The 18,323-nt window shown below is 36.4% G+C and overlaps 1 pseudogene; it reads left to right on the top strand.

Moving 5' to 3' along the window:
- Positions 1-3,825: 3,825 nt before the first annotated feature.
- The window catches only part of LOC114707442, a 30,151-nt pseudogene continuing 15,653 nt past the window's right edge, over positions 3,826-18,323 (top strand).

The following is an 18,323-nucleotide window of genomic DNA, read 5'->3' as shown; positions in this document are numbered from 1 at the left end:
AGGTGACAAGATTTCCAGGCAATTGATCTAAATTTCAGCTTCATGCAAATTTCTTCAACCCAAGTTCTGAAAAAGTCAAACTTGTGTTTTCTGTAGAGGGTGTGCTCAAGTCTTTGACTTCTCATGAGTATACTTGCTCCTGAATATTTCCATGGTCTTTTCATATGCAAGGGAAAATGCTATGTAAGCCATGCTGCATGTCTAATGTGAGGAACAAATGTGTCTAATAGCCATGACAGTAGAAACAGACTCCAAAAGCATTCTGATATTGTCTTATACAGTATTTTCATATTGTTATTTTTGTAAATATTTCTTTTGACTTCAATCTCACAGAATTGCCTATCAGAAAGAAACAGAGTTTGGATATTTGTTCAATAGCCATTCATTCTAGGGACTGTGATTGGCACTACAGAGATTTACAAAACATCTTTAACAGCAATCTTAATCTAACAAGGCAAGAGTTTGTTTATAGGTAATAAACTGAGACTTAAGGGATGAAGCACTTTTCTCAGGGGTAAGCAACTGTCAGTCTTAGAATGAGAGCTATGATTTAAGACTCTGAGACAAGACCTGGTTTGCACTTGTTTTAATTCAACATTCCATGGTACTATATAAAGGGGGAGTCATTTAAAAAAATCTGCATTTCATTCAGATGTTTCAACTTCATGATCTGGTTTCTAGCCAAGTACAAAGAAGGTAGAACAGATACCCGACCAGGCTCTTACAGTGGTATTGATGCAGCTTTTATGGGACTAATTTTACCTGTGAAATTCTGTCTTTCATCTCTGAATGTCCAACCACTTCCCTGAAGCAGTGATGGGGTTTGAATTATGCAAGGGAAGGCAGGGAGTTCAAAGGAGCACTCAGTTATTTCCATCCAGGTTCAGTATTTTAAAAAGTTTATTGGGTTAAAAGTGGACTTCTTTCAGGGGAACATTGGTACAAATAGTCATTAAAATTTATTTTACTCTTCACACTACCCAGATCACCACCCAATCATCTTGACATTTATCAGCAATTGTAAAGTACTTGACTTAGAACATTCTTCCATTCTTCTTTGGAGTACTTTATTGTCTTCTAAAATGCAGAGTTTGAGGTAAAACATGAGGAGTTTTACCTCAAATTTAGATTTGGAATTAAGTGAGGTGGGTTGCAATGTCCCAGGCGAATATTCTCATGTTGGGAAGTCAATCATCAGCCACATATTTTAGATTATCTGAACTTTCTAATTATTTTTAATGGGAAAATATATTGTCCAAGTTTGACAGTTGAAATGTAAACCTCAGATAACCTATCTACAAACACATTATACATACCATTTGTTCCTTTTGCAATATAGTAACTTGTAGAAAGGTTACATTCCAGAGAATAATGGTGCTAGATAGGGCTATTCACAGGCATAGTGGATTCCAGTTGGTTGTGCTTTCTGGGTGCTTTGCTCAGTAGGAAGAAGTGTAGCAATCTACTTTTGGGTTGAGATGGAATGTAATGCTTTTTTTTCTGACAGAATATGAAAAAGTCATGTGATGCATTATATATTTAGAGTTGAATCATTGTAATATACACCCACTATACCTAACCTCCCAGATGACCAGTCTCCATTCAGGCAACTGTGTCTATTACATGCTGACTTCCTTCATACTTTTAGTAATTTACAGGTGCATTCTTGCATAGCATCTCTATTGATCCCATCAAATACCAGCCTACGTGTATCTATCATGCATTTTCATTGGTTTAATAGAAAATTAATCCAATATAAGTTTGGCTTCATTAGAACAGTACAGGAATAATTATAAGAAGTTAAGCAACCATCATCTCTTGTGCAAAAATATTAAGCACAAACATCCCATAAATTTCACTTAAAACTGCAAATGTTAATTCCAGATTATTTTCTACCACAACAGACAACATCTTTTGTAGTTTTCCCTGAATACAGAAGTGAAGGTGTATAGATTATATCAAGACACAAGGACACTTATGTGTATATCGATATCTACACTCACAAAAACAAATCTCTAAAATGATTTTATTCTTTTGTCCTCAAGATTTTGCATCAGGTTAGCAAGGATTCATGTGTCATAAAAATGATTTTAGTGGATAGTTTTTTTTTTTTCAAATGGAAACTCTCAATACCATCTATTTAGCCTTGTGAAGTTATCTTAAATATGTACACATAGAAACAAAATAAATATATTTAAATGAAATTATGAAGAAAAAAATCCAATGTTGAACATTTAAAATTATGTAACTGGTAAGAGCCAAGGTGACTAAAATTCTAATCCAAATTTTCATATCCTGATATATGTTATTTTCTATTTATACAATGTTACATGCTAAGCCAAGGATAGGTTTGAGACAGGCAAAAGATTTCTATATAAATGAGATATTTGTATTCTGGGACACTTAATTTGTCAATGGCCATGGTGATATTTGATTTGTGCTGAAATGTGATTTTATTTGTATGTTAATAAATAAAATAGCCTGGGGATCAGAGCTAAAAGCAAGCCATTTAGCAGAAGTCCGGCAGTGGTGGCACACACCCTTAATCCGATCACATGGCACTCAGAGTCTCTGCATAGTCAAGGGGACACAGCCAAGCTGTGGCCCTAACCTTTAATCACAGTATGAACCATAGAGACCTGGAGGTCTGTATAGACAGGCAGTGATGAGGAAATCATATGGTTGGGTTTAGAGTCAATGAGAAGGTAGAACAGAAAGGAAATAAAAAGACAGGTTACACAGGTGAAGGTCTCTCCCTCAGGAGAAGAACAGCAGTGAGTGGTAAGCTAAAGGCTAGTGCTCAGATCTCTTGGGCTTTTAACTCTGTATTTGGCTTTGTAATTCTTATTTAATAAGACTGTTTATAATTTTGTCTACAAATGGCCTGAGAATTGAAGCTTATTTCATGTATGCAGATGTTCTATAGTATATGATGAAATTGTCATCCAAGAAGGTATTATTTATGTAGTTATAAAATTAGTTACATAAACAAACTAATATTGAGAAAGAAAGAGAGAAAAAGCAGAAAAATAATGTATAATGAAGAAAATCTCTATATTAAGAATTAATGGAGGGCAGGCAAGATGTCTCATTTCTTGAAGTTTTGCTCAACAAGCCAGATAAATCCTAGGACACACCTAAAGGTAATGAAAAGAATAGACTCATGAAAGGTATTCTCAAACCTACACCTGTGCATTGTGAGAGGGGGCATCCTTACATACCTCATACCTATACACACACACACACAAACACACACACATACATACAATAATAATAATAAATATTTTTAAACTAGAATTAATAGATAGCAGTGAACATATTTGATTTTAGCTTTTTTCAATCTATGCATTTAATATTTGTATTTTGTAAGCTGGGTGTCATTCTATATTCTCTCCTTTAATCACAGTAACAATTTCAACAAAGACTGAGAGGAGCTTTGAAAAAGGGAAAAGGGTGACAATTCATACTTTCCCACAAATTACTAGTAGAAAAAAAAAAACAACAAAACACCAACTCTAAATTAAATAGATGCTTTCCTTCAGAAGATGTGTGTTCACTCATCACTTTTTAACACCTTTTGGAACCTCGGGAAGAGGCTAGCTCTTCAAAAAGCTTAATTGGCCTCTGCTTAAAAGCAATAGTAAATTATAAACACATGAGAAGCAGGATATGCTGCTGAGTGACCTTGGCAGGGAATATGCCTTCAGCATTGGGGATATTCACATCATTATCCAGGACTGCGAGAACTTGGCTGCTGGAACAATCAGATGTCGGAGGACATTTTCTCAGTGCCATTCCTAGGTGCCAATCTCATGCTCAATCGTGATGGCGCCCGGCGCTTTTGATTCTGAAAGAACAAGTGAGAAGTTCCTGGAGGCGTCTCTGGACTCCAGTAGGAGGTTTGAAGTTCTTGACAAGGTAAATCTGTATGAAGAACTCCACTGCCTTGGGGCCTCGTCACAAGGGGCCATCCACAATTGCTACTGCGCCTTTCATTCCATCAGAGACATTAAAAGTGCTGCTCTCATCAGTGTGGCTGCAAAGTCATTAATTTTATGTTTGAAATGGTGGGATAAGAGATATATTTTGTGAGCTTTTCAGATGTCAAGTGAATTTCACTGAACCCTGAAAGAAACAGTTCACGTTTTCTCTTTTAAGATTTAAGATGTTATGAGAGACTGACTGATTGACTGGCATTGTTCAGTGTTACAATTATAGGAACTCTTTAGTGTCATGGTCTTGAATCAATCAAAGTAATCAAGAAATGTTTTAAAAGTCCCCACTCCAACAAAAGTCAAAAAGTAACCCTTCATAAGAACATGGACAGAGTAGATTTCATAAAAAAAAATGATATGTTATGTTAATCAAAACCTCTTCTAATCCACTTTTGCTCAAATCTGCATGCTCTAATGCTGATGTGAATGCAGCAACAGAAATTTTTTTGAATGATCCATTTTTGAAGATATTCTGCTAACTACTTTGTGCTCCTTAGAAACTTTGGCAAACTTTAAGCGTGTAAGGTAGATTATCATTACCACTATTTACATGAGGTCATTGAGACTGAGATCGGTGGCACACCTACTGGGCAAATGGCAAGATTTGGGACTATTTACTTTTCTCATGGCCACAGGTAGTCAAGTACAATTAGGACAGATGTCATAAGGTTTATCTGGATGGTTCAAAATCCAGTTTTCAGAACAAATGTTATTTAAAAAATATTTTATTTAGAAACTCTTTGCAAAGATATAATCTTAGTTCCTGTGGTGGTAAAGATAGATTATCACCAGGGGAGATGCTTCTGAATATGTCTGTCAGGGATTATCTAGGTTATATTAAATTAGGAAGGAATACTACTCTTGAGACTGATCAGTAGGGTTTCATGGACTGGAGTCCTAGATTAGACAAAAAAGCAACCTGGCTATGGATGCAATTTGACCAGATGCCTCAAGCTTTCTACTCACAGAGCACATTCACCATCAAATTGTCAGGTGAAATAAACTCCTCTTTCCTTAAATTCATTTTCCAAATATTGTATTAGATCCAGAGTAAAAGTAATGAATACAGTTACCCAATTCAAAATATTTAATATTCTGTATTTAATGTATTCACTAATATTTATAAACATATATTTACACTTATATAGAATTATATTTATAAATAAATAGACCTAATATAATATTTTTAGTTAAACAGAATGCTATCATTCTTTTACAACTGTGGCATACTTTAAATTTTTCTTTTTTATTGAAAAATAGGTTCTTTTTTTTCAATACAATATATCCTGATTACAATTTTCTTCCCTCTACTCTTCCCAGTTCTTCCTACCTCCCCTTCCACCTGGATATACTCCATTACTGTCTCTTAATAGAAAGGCACAGGCTTCTAAAAGATAACAACCAAACATGACAAAATAAAATAAGATAAAACAAAAACCATCACATTGAAATTAGACAAGGCAAACCAACAGAAGGGAAAGATTCTGAAGAGAAGACACAAGAATCAGACACTCACTCATTCACACAATTCAGGAGTCCCATAAAAATACTAAACTGAAAGCTATAATATATGATCAGAGGACCTGGTATATAACCCTGTGCTTGCTGCTTTAGTTTTTGTAAGTTTATATGAACTTTGCTCAGCTGATATAGAGAGTGTAGTTCCCCTGGTGTTTTCCATGCCCTCTGGCTCTGGCTCTGATACTGTTTCTGTCGTCTTCTCTGTGGAGTTGCCTGATCTCTGAATGAAGGATTAGATGGAGACATCTCATTTAGAGTTATGTGCTCCAAGGTCTCTCTCTCTCTCTCTCTCTCTCTCTCCCTCTCTCTCTCTCTCTCTCTCTCTCTCTCTCTCTCATGGGTGCATGCGTGTGCGTGCGCACGCACCTATTGTCTAGCTGTGTGTCTCTGTATTTGTTCTCATCTGCTTCAGGAGGAAGCTTCTCTGATAATGGTTGATTTAAGACACTGATCTATGAGTATAGCAGTATATCATTAGGAGTCATTTTATCACTACTTCCCCCTTCTTTAGATCAGTAGCATTTGGTTTTTTATTAGGTCTCTTGGTTATCTGTTCTCTAGTTCTTGGTCTTCCAAGCAGTGTTAGCTATGGGTTCTGTCTTGTGGAGTAGGCTTTACGTGAAATCAGACATTGGTTAGTTACCCCCACAAGTTTGTGCCCCCATTGCCCTATTTTCAGCCAAGAAAGATTGTAGATCAGAGGTTTTGTGACTGTGTTGTTATTTATGTTTCTCTCTTGAAATCCTGTAGGGTGCTTTCCTATGCCAAAGATGCTAAAACATAGGGTTGAAGATTCAATGTAGGCACCAGCTCTAACTATCTGAGTTTAATGAGGTTTATGTGGGTGTTGTCTTCAGCAGTAGGGCCTTGCTCTCAGTTTGTGGAGGGCAACCTATTGTCTTGGTAACTGCCTGGGTTGTTTGGGGATTTCCATAGTACCCCATTGGCCAATAACTCAATTAATGTTAATCCAGTCCCAGTACTGGAAGCTTTATTTGGTGACAAGAGATGTCTATCTTGGAAGCTGTCTCTCTCACTATTTAGAGACTTCATTAGGACTGCCATCATATATTTTAGGAAGTTTCCCCTGTAATAGGTTTCCATACAACCCCTCAAATGCCCCTCAATTCTAACTGTTTCTTACCACATTCTCTACCTCAGCAACATTTCCCTCCCCATGTGACCCTCTCGTCCCCATTCTCCTGGCCCCAGTCCACCTATTAAAATCTGTACTATTACTATACACACACCCTGGGAGATCCATGTGTCTCCAATAGTCCTTTCTTCTATATTGTCGCTTGGTTATCATTTCTTTAATGGTTAATATCTTCATATACGTGGATACATACTATATCTTTTAGGGTCTCGAGGACTTTTTTCTAGTTCTATCCATTTGGCATACTTTCTTTATGACATGTGAAATTTTAGTCTAATTCATTGGAGTTTGATAATTCTTGTCGCATATTGTAATCTGTTCCTTCATTTGGCTCTAGTCACATTTGAAATCTTTATTTCAAAAGCAGAAAATATGTTTAAAATTTTGGCATGTTTCTTCTTCCATCTATAAGTATATTAGTTACATTTTTCAGAGTGCATATGGCTATTCCAGTTACAGACACAGCATTCCTGATTCCAATATTTTCTCTGCAATCTCTCTGAACTTAAAAGCAGGTGAGGGAGTTGGAGATCACATGCTGGTTTTCCATAACTGATTCAAATTATAATTTAGAACTCTGGGGGAACAACAACAACAAAAAAGTAGAAATGTGTATTCTACAACAAATATTAAATCCCTAAATACTACTTTACATCTTTCAGGTAATTTGGGAAGGAGGCTGTGTATATATTAAATGTGCAACATCTTATAAGCAATCCTTATATGCTAAACCACGAGGGATACTCAATAATTGCTGAACAAAATGAGAAGTATGTTTCCAATTTAGAAGAACAGAAAAACTATTGTAAATAAATAGTGTAAGATAATATAAGAAAATTTTCACAGAGCTAACTACTGACATCAGGCAAAACAAAACAAAACAAAAAACAGCGAAACACCAAGCTCAGCTCCCTCTAGGTCATTGATTCAGTCTGCAGACGTGGCTGGGAATTCCATGTTCTTATATAGTGAGTTCAATGAAGCCACTTTGCAGAATGATGAGCCCTGTGCAGATACTTTAAAACTCTAACCAAAGCCTAGATGTCAAAAAGAGAAGATCATGGGGGAAAATCAACTGGTTTTTTTTTTTTTTTTTTTTTTTTTTGTGATCCTCAGCTTCCTATTAGTAAAACTGAAAACATTTCTTTTTTTTTCTAGATGTGGAGGGATTTCAAAAAGTAAATGAGGTTACAACACAAAAAATGTCACCATTTTCTTCAAAGCTCAGTAGCAATTGTCAATGAGGAAAAGTCAGCAAGCAATATCATAAAGCTAATTAAAATTATGTCAGAAGATAAACTAATTAGGACACCAGTGTACAGAGATATGTCATCGTGTCATTCTAGAAAAAGGAAGAAGTAAACATTGATATACTCAAAAACATTACATGAAAAAGAATTTCATACAATACCAGGGAAGCAAATTAATTACTGCCTCACTCAACACTGGCAGAGAGCTCAAAAATAAAACCTCTAGAGATGTGTTTAAAGTTTTAGAAATACCCATAAATAATTATAATTTTATGTATCAGTTAAGATTTTTTTTTAAAAGAGAAACCTTGTTTTCCAGCTAGGATTCACTGCATGATTAATCCTTTAGCAAAGTGACTTCTTATTCTCTCTAACTCACCAAACGAAGTCACTTAAAATGACATCTATAAGCATATATATATGTGTGTGTGTGTGTGTGTGTGTGTGTGTGTGTGTGTGTGTGTGTTTCTCTGTATATTTTGCTGCTCTGGCTTGTCTCAAACTCTTAGACTGAGGTTGACTTCCTATCTCACCATCTGAAAGACTTAGGGCTATAGGAATGCCCCCTCCTGGCATGGCTATAGTCCCAGGCCTGTGTAAGAGGGCAAAGCCAGTGAAATCTTGACAGTGGTTTTATCTTCAAAGGTCTAAGTCTTCCCATTATAAATTCATTTGCATGAAGTGCTGACAAGCTTCACTGTGAGAAGAAAGCACATTACAGCTCTTCAATTTCTGAAATCCAGTATTGTGCACAAGCTATGGGTTGCATCTTTGCACATTTCTCCAAATGTTCCACATTTAAAATAAAAAACAAAAACAAAAACAAAATCGGGTACTGTCAACAGAAAAGGAGCATTTTGAACACATCATTCAGAATACAAGCACATTTGAGAAATAGACTTAAGAAAAGGTCAAATAGGAGGATCTCAAAGCAGGCTGAAAACTCTCAGGTGAATGCTTGTGTCTGTTTAGAAACTGATAGACTGCTGACGAGTGCAAACCTGCATTTCACATTGTTTCATCTTCTGTAACAAAAGCTAATTAAACATTCCTACATTTGGCTGTTTTGTGTGCTTTTAAACTTTTAAAATAATTCCCTTAAGCCTTTAGTACTACTGAAAAAATGCATTTATGAGTATAAAAATTCTGCTAGAAGTCACCATGGTTAATTACAGTAAAACAATCTTTGTGATTGGTATCATGTATAAAGTTAATTGTCTCATTAACCTTAGGCATTTCAATCTAGTCTCATTATAAATGAAAATCAAAAGGAGGGCCAGATATGAAAAAATAAGTAATGACTTCAAAACAGTGTACATTCCTAATTGTGATCATGAAGATTGAAATTTATGTCTCTTTAGGTTTCAAAGCAAAATGTGCTAGAATGTCAAAATGATGTTTTGATAGAGAACTGGCCTTCCTGTGAGTGGCATCCTCAGAGACCCTAGCACATCTCAGGTTTCTATAGTTATTTCTCTTCAACATTTCTATGTATAGGCAAGTTGAAAATTAAATAATTATTTAAAAGAAAAAGTCCCTTCAATATCTGAGCAGTCTGCCGATAGCTAATAGAGAACTTTTGCAAACTTCTTGTAGCATCTGTTCCACTAGGCTGCCTAAGGAAGAATTTAAAATGTCTAGATTCAATGGTTAAGACATGATAAAATGGCAGGCATTGGGTAGCATTCAGAAGCAGTATCATGTATAGGCAAAGATTAATCCATGCTGTCACCAACAGCTAAAATATGAAATCTATGGTCATGAAGATGATTTAAGAAAGCAAATTATTCCAGCACTCGGGAGGCAGAGCCAGGCGGATCTCTGTGAGTTCGAGGCCAGCCTGGGCTACCAAGTGAGCTCCAGGAAAGGCGCAAAGCTACGCAAAGAAACCCTGTCTCGAAAAAACCAAAAAAAAAAAAAAAAAAAAAAAAAAAGAAAGCAAATTATTGATCAGTAATTGAAATTATCTGGAAGAAGTAAGATATACAATAACAGTGACTCAGATACCTCAAGCTAAGTAGAATCGTTTATTTTTATCATATTTGTGCTTGTTGACTCAAAAATTATGTTGAAAGACAACACAGCACAGTATTCAGATGACAAAGCTATCATTACTTGAAACTTTACTGAATAAATAAATACCACAGTATATTTACTTGTAGGTGGGAAGTAGTATTTGTTTCTTTTATCTACATAGTATCCTACTAGGCAAAATTTGTGGTGATAATTGTAATCTAAGAAATACAGCTTTCCTGAAGATCAGAGGACAGAGCCAGACACAGAGTTAGCCACAGAGGTCAGGCAGTGTTTCACATACCTTTAATCCTAGCACTATGGAGGAAGAGGTCTGTCTGAATCTCTGCAAGTTCAAAGCCACCCTTTGATTAATTAATTAGATTAATCATAAGATTAATACAGTTTAAAAGAGAAACCCAGGCATTGGTGGGCACACACCTTTAATTCCAGCACTTGAGATCACACAGCTGTAATTCCAGTACTTGAGAGTCACACGTCTTTTATCCCAACACTAGGAAGGTTGAGACAGGAAGTGATATGGTCGGGCAGAGAAAGGAACATAAGGCTAGAGGAGATACGAATTAGGCCTTTTTGGCTGAGGACTCAGAGGAATTCAGTCAGGATTTGTGGAGATAGGATCTTCTCTTTTTGGCTGAGGAGTTGGAGAGGTGAGAAGTGATTGTGGCTTGTTTCTTCTGATCTTTCAGCACTTACCCCAATATCTGGCTCCAGGTTTTTATTATAAGACAATTTAGGATTCCTGCAACAGTAATTGATTTTTTGATTCTCATGGATGTTGTTGAGACTGAAATGTCCAATTTGGCTTCATGTTTTCTCATGTGAAAAAAATGTATTTCTTGGAATTGGAATGTTGGCTCAACAATCAGAAGTATATATTGCTGTTGCAGAAGACTGGGATTCTGTTCCTAGAACCTATATCTTGAAGCTCAGAATTGGCTATAACTCCAGTTTTAGGAGATCCTATGTTCCCCCTTTCTTTGACTCCTCAGGCATCTACACACACAAACAGTAAAACACTTAAGTAAAAAGTAAAGGTCTGTCTCAAAAAAGAAAAGAAAAAAACAAGAATGAAAGGCATTATTTACTTGTATAATCCTACCTGGGGAAAAAAGGGAGAATAGTATGACCAATGTGTAAGAACACTGGTCTGTTCTGCACATTAGTTCACAGGAGTGTACTGGTTGGCATACTCCCTGTAAGGAGTATATGCAGTTGCCTGAGGAAGATGAAGAACATCTGCACAGGAAGATTATAAGATCTGAGACAGATAAACAGGAGTTCAGAGGGATTCCTTTTTCAGTTGAGGTAGGACACTTGAAAGGAACTTTGTTCTCTTACTTGGTTTTTCTGTTCAAAACAGTGAAATTAGTTGTTGTGTACTCCCCATGATAACAATTCTTTGAGATATCTCATGTGAAAGTTTTTTTAATTAACTTAATTTTAATTAATTTTTATTGATTATTTCTGGTTTTCACATCATGCATCCTGATCCTGTCTCTTTCCCCATGTCCCCCACCGTAACCACTTTCTGCCCTTGCAACCTTGTCTCCAAAGCAAAACAACTTTTAAAAGAAAATCCAAAAGCCAATTCAAACAAACAAACAAACAAACAAAACAGAACAAGAAAGAAGGAAGGAATGAAAGAAGGAAAGAAAGAAGGAAGGAAGGAAGAAAGAAAGGAAGGAGGAAAGGAAGGAAGGAAGAAAGAAAGGAAGGAGGAAAGGAAGGAAGGAAGGAAGGAAGGAAGGAAGGAAGGAAGGAAGGAAGGAAGGAAGGAAGGAAAGAACCTCTTTGTGGAAGCTGTGGTGTAGCTCGGTGAGTCAGACATTTCACCCTTTATTCCTTTCATCTTCATTTGCAAGTTGTTTTTTTTTTTTTTTTTTTTTTTGCCATGAGTCATCAGTCTGTTTTGAGACCTCTGGACTTCCAGCCATTTTTCTGTGTCATGGAGATCCTGCAGGTTTGGATCTGTAGGTTCATCCCCTTTCCCTGCTCTCACAGTCCGTAGATGAGGTGGATGTTGGGGTGGGTCAACTCACAGCACCAGTCTTGGGTCTGGGTATCAACCAGATTGGTCGGCCTGCCAGGTCTCAAACCACCTCCCCAAACACACACTGAAAGTTCTCCAGCACTGCCTTGGACTTCCCATTTAATCTGTTCTCCTGTTCTTAGGCCATTGGTCCATCTCACCCATGCTCACATCACCAAGGCCAGTCCCACTGTTTTGCCCAGGCAAGGTACAGAACCCTCTCTCCCAATTGCTGTAGCAGGAGTACTATGGCTGTGTGTGTGTGTGTGTGTGTGTGTGTGTGTGTGTGTGTGTGTGTGTGTTCTATTCTCACACCCTCAGGAGGTCTGGCTCACCTGGACCTGTGACAACAGAGTTAGTGCTAGTGTGGTGCCTGAGTGGGTTGCAGAGCCAGTTCTGTGTGCTGTGTGCTGCAGCTGATGAGGGACTCTAGTGAGTATTGCACTCTAGTGATCATGGGGCCAGCTCTTTCACCTACCACAGAAAGCAAGCGGTGGGGGGGGCATCTTTCCCTCACCCATGCCATCATATGGCAGATGAGGGAGCACGGGGTCAGCTCTCCTACTCTTGTGCCCTCAGGGTTGGCTTGTCTACATTGTCTACATAACCTTCAACAGAATCAGCTCTAGTATACTGCCCAGGTGGGATGCAGGGCATGTTATCCTGTGTGCCGCAGTTGGTGGGGAATAGGGATAGTTTTCCACCTCTCTCGATCCCAGGGCCAGCTCTGTCACCTGCTGTGGGTATCGAAGGGTTGAGGGTGAATGTTTCTACTAGTAATAATAATTATTTATAATATATAATAAATTTTACACACACACACACACACACACACACACACACACACACACACACATATATATATATATGGGACCCCTATTGATTACATAGTCAATTAATACATTTGTCCAAAGATACATGCACACAGGCAACTCCAACTATGCATTTGACCTAAGGAGCACTGAGCCACTGTGCCTTGGAGCCAGAGGCAGATTCTGATTTTCTGGTCTCTGTCCTTAGAGCAGGAATGAAGAGGCTATTGCATCTAGACTCCAACAAGGAAGGCCAGAATACTTGCCTAAGCAAATAGGTATGTGCTGACAGAGTTGATGGCCCCAGCAAGGGGCACTAGCATGCCTACATTTATTAAAGGGCTTTCCTTTACAGCTGTACCAGTCTCTAATTAAAAACAAACAAACAAAACAAAACAAAACAAAAACAAACAAAAACCCAGTAAACTCTACTCCAAGTATTAGAGGAATAATCCCAAAATACAGCTCTTCCAAAGTAGTATTCAAAATAGAAACCCAAGCCAACAAAGGCAGATAAGGACCTGATTCTGGGACCCTGATCCTGCACTAATATATTTATATTTAATAGCAATATAAAAGACATTCAAAAACACTAATTGAAAACCATTAAAATGTAGTATGCTTATTTATTTTTTAATAACCATGGCCATCTGCTTTTTCTAAAGAAGCAAGAGAATTTGCACAAGGAATGTTGGCTGGTTAAAGGGTTACTCTTAAAAGAAAAGATGAAAAATCCGGTCAACAAAAGACGTTCTCCAGGGAATAAGAGGAACAACCTGAGATATGTTATTTTTTTGTTTGTTTTGTTTCTGTTTTTCCTTATTGGAAATTTTTTTTTCAGTGAGGGAGGGAACAATACTGAGATCTTGCGGACAAAGGTTCTGGATGGACAGATGAACATGAGCCACTGGTGATATTTTAATTGTACTGAAATGTGATTTTATTTATATGTTAATAAATAAAGTTGCCTGGGGGTCAGAGCTAATAGCAAGCCATAGCAGAAACTGGGCGGTGGTGGTGCCTTTAATCCCAGCTCTTGGGAGGCAGAGCTAGGAGGATCTCTGTGTGTTCAAGGATACAGCCAACATGGAGACACATGCCTTTAATCTCAATACCAACCATAGAAGACCTGGAGGTCTGTACAGACAGACAATGACGAGGAGGTCATGTGGGTGGGTTTACAACCAATGAGAAGGCAGAATAGAAAGTCTATAAAAAGGATAGACAGGAAGTAGGTCTCTTGCTGAGGAAGATAGCAGCGGCAGTGAAGGGTAAGGATTTTAGCTCTTAGCTATCGCTCTGACCTCTTGGGCTTTCATCTTTGCATTGGCTCTGTGTTTCTTATTTAATGAGATGGTTACATTTACATGAGCCAGATACTGTAGAACTGATTTCATACTGTACCAACAATACTTCAGATTGTGAAAGAAATAGTTTAAGAAAAGTCTGCTATTATAACCAGATGATCAAAATCTCTGTCTGGGTTAGGCTGTCTCAATAGGTAAAAGTCCTTGTTGCTTTTGTAGGGCACCCAAGTTTGGTTTCCACTACACAAATGGTGGTTCGCAGCCATCCATAACTCTAGTCCCAGGGAATCTGAAGTCCTTTTGTTGATTTTTCACACCTATAATATAAAATACATTCAAACAAACAGTCATATACTGTAGATGGATTTTTCTCTGGGCTGACAGCTCACACATAATGACACAGAGACTTCTTATTAATTATGAAACCTTAGCCTTAGCTGAGGCTTGTCCCACTAACTCATATAACTTAAATTAATCCATTAATACTACTCTATTTTCTGCAATGTGGGCATGTCCCTACTGCCCAGCCTGCTTCCTCCATGTCTTGCTGTCAACTCTGCCTTCTTCCCAGTGTTCACTCTACTTGGAAGTCTTGCCTATACATCTTACCTAGCTATTGGCCACTCAGCTTTTTATTACACCAATCACAGCAATACATATTCACATAATGTACAAGTATCCCACAACAGTATATGTAAATGTTTAATCTTCTGGTCTTCCTCACTCTCTTTTTAGGTTTGGGCTACTCTTTGGGAATATTTTTATTCCCTTCTACACTTTTCTCTTTTCAGATTCTGCAAATATTTTTTTATTAACTGTGAGATTATGAAGTTTTTCCATAGCAGTTCATCAATCCTGTGGGTCCTGAATACAAAAAGGACTCATTTATGAAAATAAAAATCTATAAAGAATGAAAATAGCTGTTAAAAGCCTGCCCATGGCTCATCATATGTGTGAAATAAGGGATCTTAATTGCTTTCAGGAACCAGCACCATAGACTTGTTACCAAGCTCATCAGGACCCAGTTACTGTTCTCTTCACCTGTAGCTTTGACTGTGCAGTTCTTTGAAAACCCACACTTAAAATGAAAACATACTAAAACTGTCTATGAATACTATAGCTTTATTTCTTCCTAATTTTTTCATCTTTTTGTTTTCTTCTCTTTGATGGTTTGATTTCTGTCAGCTTAACACAAACTGGGGTCATCTGGGAAAAGGGAACATTGCCTCCATCAGAAAGGACTGTAGGTAGTGTATTGGTTGAAGTGGAAGGATCCAGCACACTGTGGGCAATGCCACCTCTGGTAGATAGCTCTGGTCTGTATAAGAAAGCACAAAGGACAAAGAGTAAACAGCACCCTTCCATGGTGTCTGCTTCAATTCCTGACTCCCAGTTCATGCTACAAGTTCCTCCCTTGGCTTCCTTGATAACAAATAATAAACTGTAGTCCAAATGAGCCCTTTCCTGCACAAGTTGATTTTGCTCAATGTTTTATTTCAAAAATAAAAAATCAAACTAAGACATTCTCATAAATCTAAGAGTTTCTGATTATGAGAGGGGAAAATATGTTAAAACTACGTATAGTGAATAATAATTGAGGTAAAATTCAATTCAATAAATACCATTCTCAAACAAAAGAAAGAAAAGCATCACTTCCAGATAGTGAATCTTGTAGTATTTTCATAATACATTGTGATCTCCCTTTTCTTTCTGGGCATATGGCTGTGTGAACTTACTTTCTGTATATGTCTACTTTCATGATAAAGTTTAATCTGCTTGCACATACTCTTTTTTTCTGACCCCATATGGTTTTACATTCTTATTTTTTGAGCTTTATCTTATCCATGTAGACAATTCCACTCACCAGTAGTACTATCTAAATATACAACTTTATTCTTTTATTTTAATTTCCAAGTGAAAAATCAATTAATCAATGAGACACACAGGTGATTCATTCTGAATCAGTCAGTGCTTGTCAGTAGTTCAAGTTATAAAAATGTAAGTGAACAGGTCTAATATGTTGGCAAATCTTATAGGCACAGTAGTGTTTTAAGAATGCATGATACAGCCCAGCACTTGGGAGGCAGAGGCAGGCGGATCTTTGTGAGTTTGAGGCCAGCCTGGGCTACAGAGGGAATTCCAGGAAAGGCTCCAAAGCTATCCAGAGAAACCCTGTCTCAAAAAAAAAAAAAAAGAATGCACAATACAGATGAAACATGTGCTTAGTGTTGTATATGTTATTGCACTGCATTTATACTGTTATGCAATCAATGTACATGTATTCAAATTACCAAAAGCCACATAGAATGTTCTGGATATTTAGAAGTCACATATTGTGTTTTTATTCAACTACATCTTAATTTATACTGTTCTTATAACTATGCTTAACTTTTCTTAAAGGTTATTCAATAAACAAATAACATACAAAGACACATCATTATTGTTGCAAATCATCCCCAGTGCTGTAGGGGAATAGAAATATCTTTTTAAGAAGATGTGTAAAGAAATGAGCATGTTACATAACAAAGCAGAGCAAAACCATATAAAGTGCAATTAAAATTTCCAATGACATTCATGTAATTATCTTATTATTCTCCTAAAAATAGCACGATTATGATTAAATGACAATTCCATGTATTACTAAATTACCAAACATACTGAGCAAACCTAGAAAATGGCTTTAGTAAATAGATGATAACAGTATTATTTGTTGCAAAAAACTGAAGAAAATTTGTAATGCAAATATATACATATTCTACCGGATCTTTTATGACTTAAGAAAAGCACACATGGGGAATGACTCCTTTTAAATTTTGTATACCATACTTTACCTATATGCAGGAATTAAAGAGTTTATACATTAAAACCAAATTGATTTCCATAAGGAAGATATAAATATAAGGCTTCAAGTTTTATAATAGTTCTGTAATATTTAGTAGGAAAGAAATGGCAATAAATATGCAATTATTTCACCAAATGTATTAAATGAATACATATACAGAGTTACTTTTTAAAGCATGCCACAATTCCCAATTCATTAAATGAGATGGAACAGAAAATATAGTGTTCTATTCAAGAGCTCTATTAAAATTCTTATTCTCAAATTTATCTGAACCCTATCTCTCTAAGTAATCAACATGATAATTATTTCAAGAATCCAGCTTTTTTTCGTAATTATCTTTAGAAAGGCTGACGCTTAAAATAAATGGATAGTATCAGTCATATAAATGCTTACTGTATATTATTATACTTTAAAATTTTATTCATTGCAATTTTGTACAACCCAGTTGCTTATAATTTGCTGTAATTGCTCCTCAAATAGAGCATTAAGGTTTATGGCTTCATATTTTCCTTGACTAAAAGGCTTTACTACCATAACAATGCATAGAAAATGGAAATATTGATACCCATAACCTCTAAGTAATGTTTGCTTATTATTTAATGTGGAGATGTGCAGCTTAATTTTAAATGAATCAGAAAGTGCCAAGGCATATTTTTTCTCCTTTTAACATATTGCTTCTGTCCTAAAAATATTAGAATTTAAGAAAAAATCCATTTTATTATACATTTTGATTACAAAAAGACAGGTGTTTCTCTTAATATCTGAGATAGGGAGAATGATATTCTAATTTAAACCATAGTTTCTCATTTTTTGACCAACTGATGCCCATTGCATGAATGTAGAAATTTATAGCCAAGACTGGATCTATTAGGATCTAGACATAAAAAGGAAAAAAATGGTTTTTAGTGCAGAGGGAAATAACCTTTTACAATATTAATAAAGACTCTCTATACTTACTATATATCTTTGACCTATAATGTCGGAAATATAGATTGCACTCTTAAATCATGCACTTCTAGCTTCATACCAAATTTGTACCATTCGACTTTATCACAAATGTGTCCAGATTTTTACAACATCTGGCACATTCTTAGCAATTAGTTTTGGGCAGGCTGCAGTGCCTCTAGTCTCAATTGCACAGTCCATGCACATGCACATATTGTGATTAGTAATGATTTATTCAATGATGAAGTCATTCATCTTAGTCTGTTAAATCCTAGAACTATGAGAGTTGACACTTATGATTTGTGCTGTAGTTTCATTGATAATATCAAATTCTTTCTAAATATAAGCCAAATAGAGATGAAGACTCAGAAGCAGTTGGAATAAGTACTATCTTAAGGTGGAACATGCTCAGGAAGTCAATTTTTTTTA

This window comes from Peromyscus leucopus, chromosome 5, assembly GCF_004664715.2.
Source record: "Peromyscus leucopus breed LL Stock chromosome 5, UCI_PerLeu_2.1, whole genome shotgun sequence".
Lineage (NCBI taxonomy): Eukaryota > Metazoa > Chordata > Mammalia > Rodentia > Cricetidae > Peromyscus > Peromyscus leucopus.
The sequence above is the reverse complement of the archived record's forward strand: the minus strand, read 5'-3'. Positions and strand labels throughout refer to the sequence as shown.